Source organism: Notamacropus eugenii, chromosome 6, assembly GCF_028372415.1.
Source record: "Notamacropus eugenii isolate mMacEug1 chromosome 6, mMacEug1.pri_v2, whole genome shotgun sequence".
Taxonomy (NCBI): Eukaryota; Metazoa; Chordata; class Mammalia; order Diprotodontia; family Macropodidae; genus Notamacropus; species Notamacropus eugenii.
In genome coordinates, this window is record NC_092877.1 from 142,324,733 (window position 1) to 142,335,566 (window position 10,834).

Sequence of the window (10,834 nt, forward strand, 5' to 3'; positions counted from 1 at the left end):
GAAATTTATAGATTCAATATTCTTAACATATAGAGAAAGCTCAGGCTTCTTAAGATTCACTTTGAGTCTGCTCCATGGTACCTCTTGCTGGCCTAGGTTGCTGAGTCCAACACCATATGAGGTTATCCCTCCCATTCCAGAGAAGGGCTCAGAACTCTGGGCACTGAGACCATGAGCCTAGCCCAACTCATTCCACAATTTCTGCCCTGGTCTCTGGTTGCACCACTGTAGGTGAGGGGTATATTGGTAAATGTTTAAGGAATCTGATCTGAAAAAAAAAAAATGACAGCTAGATGGAGCAGTGGATAGAGTACTAGAGGTGGAGTTAGGAAGACCTGAGTTCAAATCTGTCTTCAGACACTTACTAGGCATGTGACTCTGGGCAATTTAAATGTTGTTTACCTCAATTCCCTCCTCTGTAAAATGAGCTGAAGAAGAAAATGGCAAACCACTTCAATATCTTTGCCAAGGAAACCCCAAATGGTACAAAGAGGAAGACATGACTGAAACAACTCCCCCCAAAAGCATACTTTTAAGTTTAATCAGCATTGTTAATATTTTTTTCCATCACTACTTTCTAACAACCAATAAATCAATAAATCTGACAATCAATAAATCAAGCCCTGATCTGTAGTGTTTGAGGCGTAAATGCTCACCTTGAAAATTTAACAGTTGGCCCTCAGCAACAGCTTGAGCTGGCTCCAGCATGGAATTTATGATCACAGACTGGAAAGATCATTCACTGTAGTTTCTCCTTCAATTTTTCAGTCACAGGGTAGTTGGGCATTCTTTATAGATTGTTGTTGGAGCAGTTGGGGGTCATGCGTGGAGAGGAACTGGACTGTGCTACTTTTTCCTGCTCTGCCATCTTTGCTGCCTGATTCGGGGACATGCTTTCAAATTTATCATTGTTCTGAACTCCTAGTTTTAATTCTGTCTTTCGCCTTTTCCAAATTTGGTTCCTCACTGTCCTTTAGTAAATGGGGATTAGAATCTCAAAGATTAGTGAAGGCTGCCAAAGATTATCTCAGACCAGAAGTAAGAAACTTGCATAAACATAATCTCCCACAGGGCAAAGACTTCTCTATGCAGCTCCACCGCATTGCACATAATAAATACTTAATAAACGTTTGTAGAAGGAAGGAAACAAAATTAATGAGAATTTTTGAATGAAAGGGTCAAAGAGAATTGTATAGTAGAAAGGATTTGTATTCAGTTACAAGTTGGGCTAGATAGTCTTGAAGATTCCTTAAAACTCTTAGATTCTACTATTCTGTGAAAGGGAAGTGAAAGAAGGGAAGAAAAACAGTATCACTGTAGATAATCTAGCCAAGTCAAATGAAGTCCGATCAATAACTCAACATTTATAAAACCCTTATTTTGTGATAAGCATGGTGGGTAAGCATGGGCATAGATATCAAAGCAAAAAGACAGTCCCTGACCTCAAGGAGCTTCTATTCTAATGGGAGAAGATAACTCAAAAAGAAACGAAAAAGCCAGAAGTAAGGAGAGGGAAAAAATCCAGGAAGTCAGATAAGAAGGTCCTTGGAAAGCTTACTAGAGAGTTAGCTGTGAAATCAAAGTCAACTGCAAGTCATGTCATCATCCTGATGTCATGGTTCCCTTGGAGAATGAAGGACAAACACAACCTGTGAGTAACAGCCCCTCACCTCCCCTCCATTACCCTCCTTCCATTCCTCTCCCCTCCATTCTCCTCTTCTCCTCTCCTGTCCTCTCCTTTCCCAGGGTGCTTTACCCAGGAGAAGGCCAAAAGCTGACTTTTTCCCTTTGGGTTTACTGGCTAAATTTCTTCCTCAAAGAGGAAGCCTTAAACCCAATTCACTCTGGAGCTCGTAGACTGGGCCACAAGTCCCCACCCACCTAGCACAGAGTGAATGTAAATATTAAACAGTAACTGTTTCTCTTTTACCCAGGAACCCTGAGGGTTTTCCCCTGCCAGTTTGATTTTTTTTCATTGAAGGAGCCATCCCTTGAGTAACTAGTTAAAGAAGCCTATTCTTTGAATTGGTGTATCTCACTGAAAGTGAGAAAGTGGTAAGACCTTAGCCTAAAACGGCCAGGGTCTCACATTGCATCCTGGGCCATCTCCAGTAGTCTTGATAAATATTTGGCCACTGCACCCAAATGGCTCTGGAGGAGAAAGTGAAGCTGGTAACTTTGCACAGCCCTCCCTCACTCAAATCAAAGTCAACTACAAGTTGTGTCATCATCTTGATGTCATGGTCCTCTTCAAGAAAGAAGGACAAACACAATAAGACAGTTAACTGTAGGACACAGAGAAGAATGAAGGAGTGAACATGGCTGGTCTGTGGGACCCTTCTTAAATTGGAGGTTGCAGGGGAAAACAATTAATATGCCACAAACTCTCTCTTAGGTAACACTTCACATGATTGTTGTGGGGAAAAACTGTATAAACCTCAGAATACTATGAAATTATCCTTTATTGTTATTATTGCTACTTGCAAATGGTTCTAAAAAGGTAGGACAATGGTTTTTTATCAGATGACTCTTTCACTCACTTTCCCAGTAATTTCCTAGACCATATCACCTTTTCTTAGCTATCACTCCCTTATATGTATTGTTTCTCCCCCTCCCCAGCAACAGGATATAAGTACCTTGAAGGCAAGGACTATTATACTTCCTTTTTGTGTCCCCATCCCTTAGCACATCATGAGCACTTAATAAATGTTCTTTCATTAATAAGTTAATCATTTCTGTTGGAAAAATAAAGGAAGTAAGATATCTTATCAATCAAGTACAATTCTTCGGGGGAATCTATTGAAAGGTACCTGGATGATTTCTTGGAAAGAAGTTTAGCACAGTGTTTGGCACATAGTAGGCACTTAATGTTTATTGGCTGAAAAAGAGAGGTGACATGAAACCTACTTAATTCACTCCTATCCTACGATCAGTACTCAAACAGCAGTGTTTTCAAACTCCATTACTGTGTTTCTCCACAGACAAATTCTGGAACAATGAACTCTTCAGTCTCAATTTTTATTTGCTGATTTGGAAAACAATGGAGACAGATTCTGCTTCTTTCTGGGCAGCATCTGGACAACATCTGGGTAGCCCACTGATGCATCTCCATAGATTACATGAATAGCTTTCATTTCCTTCTGGTTTGTTTCTTGTGGTAGAGTAAAAAAATAGGAAGAAGTTTTCAATCCTTCTTTCATCCTAGAATTAATAAATATTTTTTGTTTAATTATAAGTTCCTTGAGAGCCAGTCTTTGTATCTCCAGTACCTAGCAAAGGCCTGGCTCACAGTATACAAATAATAAATATTTATTGGACTGAAAGAAGATTGCAATGTGACCCATGAAAGAACCTATAATTAAAAATACAAAGAAACTTGTCCGAAATAATAGGTATCATTTTTAGTTACATATAGATAAAATGAGTGATTTAACCATAGGTTAGTAACTGCCCCATTTGGTCAACTAACATTGATGCCTACTACCTTAGTCATAAAGAGTCACAATACATAGAGCCAGAATGATGAAGGACCTGAATCCATGCCATCTAAGGATCAAGAATTCTTTTTTTTTTTTTCTCTCAAACAGCATATTTTTATGAAAGACTCTGATAGCTACCACCTTGGTTTAGGGCCTCCTTATCTTTCGGCTAGATTATTTATTTTTTTTAATTTAACTTTTAACATTTATTTTCACAACATTTTGGGTTACAAATTTTCTCCCCCTTTATCCCCTCCCCCCCCCCAAACCCAAGCATTCTAATTGCCCCTGTGACCAATCTGCTCTCTCTTCTATCGTCCCTCTCTGCCCTTGTCTCTGTCTTCTCTTTTGTCCTGTAGGGCCAGATAGCTTTCTTTACCCCTTAACCTATATTTCTTATTTCCTAGTGGTAAGAACATTACAGTTGATCCTAACACTTTGAGTTCCAACTTCTTTAGCTCCCTCCCTCTCCACCCCTTCCCTTTGGAAAGCAAGCAATTCAATATAGGCCAAATCTGTGTAGTTTTGCAAATGATTTCCATAATAGTTGTGTTGTATAGGACTAACTATATTTCCCTCCATCCTATCCTGTCCCCCATTACTTCTATTCTCTTATGATCCTTTCCCTCCCCATGAGTGTCGACCTCGGATTGCATTCACCTCCCCATGCCCTCCCCTCTATCATCCCCCCCACCCTGCTTGTGCCCTTGTCCCCCACTCTCCTGTATTGTGAGATAGGTTTTCCTATCAAAATGAGTGTGCATTTTATTCTTTCCTTTAGTGGAATGTGATGAGAGTAGACCTCATGTTTTTCTTTTGCCTCCCCTCTTTATCCCTCCACTAATGAGTCTTTTGCTTGCCTCTTTTATGAGAGATAATTTGCCCCATTCCATTTCTCCCTTTCTCCTCCCAATATATTTCTCTCTCACTGCTTGATTTCATTTTTTTTTTAAGATATGATCCCATCCTCTTCAAATCACTCTGTGCACTCTGTCTCTATGTATGTGTGCGTGTGTGCATGTGTGTGTGTGTACTCCCACCCAGTACCCAGATACTGAAATGTTTCAAGAGTTACAAGTATTGTCTTTCCATGTAGGAATGTAAACAGTTCAATTTTAGTAAGTCCCTTATGACTTCTCTTTGCTGTTCACCTTTTCATGGTTCTCTTCATTCTTGTGTTAGAAAGTCAAATTTTCTTTTCAGCTCTGGTCTTTTCATCAAGAAAATTTGAAAATCCTCTATTTCATTGAAAGACCATTTTTTCTCCTGAAGTATTATACTCAGTTTTGCTGGGTAGGTGATTCTTGGTTTTAGTCCTAGTTCCTTTGACTTCTGGAATATCCTATTCCATGCCCTTCGATCCCTTAATGTAGAGGCTGCTGGATCTTGTGTTATCCTGATTGTATTTCCACAATACTTGAATTGTTTCTTTCTAGCTGCTTGCAACATTTTCTCCTTCACCTGGGAATTCTGGAATTTGGCCACAATGTTCCTAGGAGTTTCTCTTTTTGGATCTCTTTCATGCGGTGTTCTGTGGATTCCTTGAATATTTATTTTGCCCTCTGGTTCTAGAATCTCAGGGCAGTTTTCCTTGATAATTTCATGGAAGATGATGTCTAGGCTCTTCTTTTGATCATGGTTTTCAGGTAGTCCCAAAATTTTTATTTTGTCTCTCCTGAGTCTATTTTCCAGGTCAGTTGTTTTTCCAATGAGATATTTCACATTATCTTCCATTTTTCCAATCTTCTCGCTATGTTCTGTGATATCTTGCTTTCTCACAAAGTCCTTAGTGTCCATCTGTGCCAATCTAGTTTTGAAAGAACTATTTTCTTCAGTGAGCTTTTGAATCTCCTTTTCCATTTGGCTAATTCTGCTTTTGAAAGCATTCTTCTCCTCATTGGCTTTTTGAACCTCTTTTGCCAATTGAGTTAGGCTAGTTTTCAAGGTGTTAATTTCTTCAACATTTTTTTGGTTCTCCTTTAGCAGGGAGCTGATCTGCTTTTCATGCTTTTCTTTCATCTCTCTCATTTCTCTTCCCAGTTTTTCCTCCACCTCTCTAACTTGATTTTCAAAATTCTTTTTGAGCTCTTCCATGGTCTGAGCCCATTGGGTGGGCTGGGACACAGAAGCCTTGATTTCTGTGTCTTTGTCTGATGGTAAGCATTGTTCTTCCTCATCAGAAAGGAAGGGAGGAAATGTCTGTTCTCCAAGAAAGTAGCCTTCAATAGTCTTATTTCTTTTCCCTTTTCTGGGCATTTTCCCCAGCCAGTGACTTGACCTCTGAATATTCTCCTCACACCCACCTCGCCTCCTGGTCCTCCCAGCCAGCGTTTGAGGACTGAGATTCAAATGCTGCTTCCCGCCTTAGGGCTTTTGGCGGGGGCAGGGCTGCTATTCAGTGTGAGAATTAAGTTCAGGTGGTCAGGTCGGGGCAGGGCCACCTCTCAGGCTCAGTTCCCTCAGGGGGTTTATGCACAGACCTTCCACAATGGATCCAGGCTCCCGCCCGCTTGGGGAGCCCCTGTCTGCAGCCGCCTCTCAGCTTCTACCTCCTGGGGGGGCCCAAATCATGGGGGCACCCCACTCTCCTCTCGACCCTCCAAAAAGACTCTCTCACCGACCCCCATCACCTGTGGGCGGAGGGACTTGTGCGGCTGCTGGAGATCCCGTCCCTGAAGCCTGCTCGGGTCTGTTTCTCTTGGTGCTGTGGCCGCAGCAGGTCTGGGCTGGGCTGGGCTCTGCGTCTGCAGCGCGACGGACCTTTTGCGAGAGGTTTGCAGGTCCCTCTGTGGGTGGAGGGACCCGCGTGGCCACTGGAGATCCTGTCCCCGAAGCCCGCTCGGATCTTTTCCTCTCGGTGCCGCGGCTGCTGCAGGGCTGCCCTCTGCTCCCAGTCCTGGGGCCCAGTCCGCAGCGCGAAGGACCCCCAGCGAGAGGTTTGCAGGTCTCTCCGGAACAGAAATCTCCCTCGCTCCAATATTCCGTGGCCTCTGGGTGCAGAATTCACCGTGAGTTGCTCCCCTGCAGCCGTTCTGTGGGTTGTGGGTTAGGAGCTATGTGTATGTGCGTCTTTCTACTCCGCCATCTTGGCTCCGCCCCTTTCAGCTAGATTCAGGATCAAGAATTCTAGGAACTGAGGACATTCTGTTTATAAGAAGACTCTGGTTGGTGACATGATAGCCACCATCTAACAGAGGGATAGGTGTGTATATCTTGGATGAGTGTGTATATCTACTCCTTTCTGGAGTAAATGTTTCTGGACCAAAGTGCCTCTCCTTAGTCAACATTCTGTCCTGCGTGTTGACTCTTTCTATTAGAATATAAGCTCCTTGAGGACAGAGATTGTCTTTGCTTTTGCATTTAGAGTTTAGATTAGCACTTGATATCCTTCTAAGAGCTCAATAAATACTTTTAAATCAATAATGACAATAGTAATAATATCTAGCATTTATATAGTTCAGTGAAGCTAACATTTAGTAATAATAGCTAATATTTAATTAAGAATAAAAGTAATAGCTAGCATGTTTAGAACTTTAAATTTTATAAAGCATTTGTGAAGCATTTCACATGTTTCCTCAGCCAATCCTCAACCTGTGAAGGAGGAATGTCACCCCCATTTTGTAGAAGAGGAAATTGAGGCTAGGAGAGGTTACATGACTTGCCTAAGGTCACGTAGCTAGCAATTGTCTGAGACAGCAGTTGAAGTAAGGTCTTCCTGACTCCAGTGCTCTGTCCTAGGTGTCCATGAATTCCTTCCTTCATTCCAGTGTATGAAAGGCTATCATCTACAAAAATGATGATATATGTCATATTCTGCTCTAGAGGGCAGAACTAAGAGCCAATGTCTCTCAGTGCTCCATCTTCTATAAGTACCTACAGTGGTTAATGGAAGTGCAAGGCACAGTACTCTTTAGAAGACACAAGTCTATGATCTCATAAGTATGGGGTCCTCCAGGTGTGGAAACTCTCTCCACTAAAGCAACTCATAGTTAGGCAACCATAAATTTGTCTAAAAGAATTTCCTGGAAAATGATAAATGTTCGAGAAGATGTGAGAAACTTGGAACACTAATGCATTGCTGATCAAGTTGTGAATTGGTCCAACCATTCTGGAGAACAATTTGGAACTATGCCTAAAGGGCTATAAAAACTGTGCATACCCTTTGTTCCAGCAACACCACTTCTAGGTCTGTATCCCTAAGATATCATAAAAAAAGGGAAAAGAACTCACATATACAAAAATATTTATAGCAGCTCTTTTTGTGGTGGCAAAGAATTAGAAAGTGAGGGGATGCCCATCAATTGGGAAATGGCTGAACAATTTGTGGTATATGAATGTAATGGAACATTATTGTGTTATAAGAAACTGATGAGCAGGCGAATTTCAGAAAAACTTGGAAAGACTTACAAGAATTGATGCTGAGTGAAGTGAGCAGAACCAGGAGGACATTATACACAGTAACCACATTGTTTTATGATGACTGACTTTGTTAGACTTAACACTTCTGAGTAAGCAATGATCTAAGACAATTTCAAAAGATTCCTGATGGAAAATGATATCCAGAGAAAGAACTATGGAGTTTGAAAGCAGATCAAAACATACTATTTTCCCTTTATTTTGTTGTTTCTTGTTTTTTCTTGTTTATGGTTTTCCCCTTTTGTTCTGATTCTTCTTTTGCAACATGAATAATGTGGAAATATGTTTAATATGATCATACATGTATAACCTATATTAGATTACATTCTCTCTTAGGGAAGGGGAGGTGGGAAGAGGGGGAAAATTTAGAACTCAAAATCTTATAAAAGCTAATCTGAAAACTAAAAATAAATAATGAATTTTTAAAAAATTTCCTGAGACATCAAGAAATGAATAAAGTTGGCCACAGTTACACAGCCAATATGTCTCCAAACAGGGCTTAAACTCAAGTCTTTCTGATTCAAAATTCAACCCTTGTCAACTCTGCTGCATTGCCTCTTGGAAAAAGTATCACTGTATATTACAGTTTTTAAAATCTCCATCATTTCTTAGATAAGGAGAAATATGCAAGTGTTGCTTGCATCTATTCTATCTCCTTCTGAGTTCTTTCACCATTAATACTGAAGAGAATCCACCCTTTTAGAGAAAAGAGGGAGCTTACCAGCAGTTCTTTGGTTAGGTGTGGAGGCAGTTGTCAGACCTCAGACACATAAGTAAAGCCAAATTTCAAAGACTAGGAGCACAGATATGCCTATATCATATAACCCCAATGGTCTGAAATACTACTTGTTCTCTGTGTCATTTTGTTGCTCTTTCTTAGAGTAAAAAAGAAACCATCGTGATTTTCATTAAACAGCTCAGGGATGGATAGCTCCCTGTTTTCCACTGAAGGATGACAGAAGCGTTTGATTCTTCTTCCAGTCACTGCAAAACTTTGTTCTTTAGGTTTCTCTAGGGACTGAAGCATGGGCACAATAACAGAAAGCTTAAGGATAATATAGTTTAGTTAGTAAATTGGGCAAATCACTTTACCTCTGTCTGCCTCAATTTCTTCAGCTGCCAAATGCAGATAAGAGAGCACCTACCTTCCAGAGTTCTTGTGAGGATAAAATGGTTTTGAAACTTTTGCAAACCTTAAAGTGCTATAGAAATGCTAGCTCTTATTATTATTATTAATAATCACTTTCTGTCTTGGTTTCCCCATCTGTAAAATTGAAATAATAATACCTGTAGTACTTTCCCCAAAGAGTTGTCATGAGGCTCAATTGAGATAATGCATTTAAATATTTTGTAAGCCTTAATGTGCTATATCAGCATCTACTATCATTATTAGCGTCATTACAAAATATTGTATAATTAAGTAATTCAGTGTGTATATATAAAGTCATCAAAATTAAAAAAAATTCATTAAGCATTTACTACATTCTCACTATGAGAGAAACAGTGTAGTATAATAGGTAAAGAAACAGCCTTTGAGTCAAGAAATTCTGTGTTCCAGTGCTAACTGACCTATACTGGCTATGTGACCCTGGAAAAGTCACTTAACCACAGGAGTGGCCTAAGTAAATTTTTAAGGCTATGCATTGCGGACTGTTGCTGATCTGCATACAAAGGAATAGCCAACACCTGTGAAATCATAGGTCTGGAAAAAATTAAAAATGAGTCCCATGCAGAAGCTGCAAGGCCAAAAAAAAAAAATGGCAACCATCTTCTCATCACAGCTTATATACATTCAATACAATATTAGAAAACTTTGTGAAGAAAGGCTCACAAATAATAAAATATATTTTAACATATTCAAGAAGATGGTAAAAGTTAGGCAATGTTCTCCTGAGTTTCTATCTGACCTGCTTTAATTATTTCTCAGCTTTTAGGTAAATTCTTAAGCCTCTCAGGTTACCTGAAGAGCTAATCCTAGACTGTCTACATCCAATTGCATGCATTTGTACCCACTTCTTTGGGAGTGACTGGAACCAGGAAGAGTGACCTCACCTGATGAGATCAGGCTGTTGGAATGGCACTACGTTCACTTAGGCACTAAAACAAACATAGCAGTGTTCACCCGTATTAATAATCACAGTAGAAGTTTGCTTTGCACAAGGTTTAGATGGTTTCTGATGCCGATGTGAAACTGGGGATACAGGTATGGAACCTGCTAAACATTTCTGTTCCTTTCCTTGGCCAGATCTCTAGAAAGGGGTCTCATTTACTCGGTCCCCTGAAGTCAAGTTTACAACTTTACCCCTGCTTTCTCCAGGATTACCATTGTCTCTAGACAAACAAATGGATTTTTTAAATTATTTTTTTCTAATCAGCAAAAAAATCCATCTTCTTTCCCTCCCATCCCAAATCTCATCTCCATCCCCCACCACACACACACACACACACACACACACACACACACACACACACACACACACACACACATTGAAAATGAAAGATAAACAAAATCCCTATATCAAATATGTAGAGTCAAGCAAAACAAATTTCTTCATTGGACATGTCCAAAAACACATGTCTCACTCTGCACTCTGAATCCTTCACCTGTCTATCAGGAAGTAACAGGATGTTTAGTCCTCTGGAATGGTGACTGATTGTTACACAGATCAGAATCCCTAATTCTTTTAAAGTTGCTTTTCTTTATCATTTTGTTGTCATTGTATAAATTGCTCTCCTGCTTATGTTCACTTTTCATCAGTTCATATAAGTCTTCCCAGGTTTCTCTGAAACCACCCCCTTCAGCATTTCTTTTAACATGATAGTGTTCAATTGTATCTGGAATACATTTGAACATAACTTGTTCAGCCATTTCCCCAGTTTATGGGTACTTTCTCAGATTCCCATTACTTCCCACCTGAAAAGGAGTTATAAATATTCTC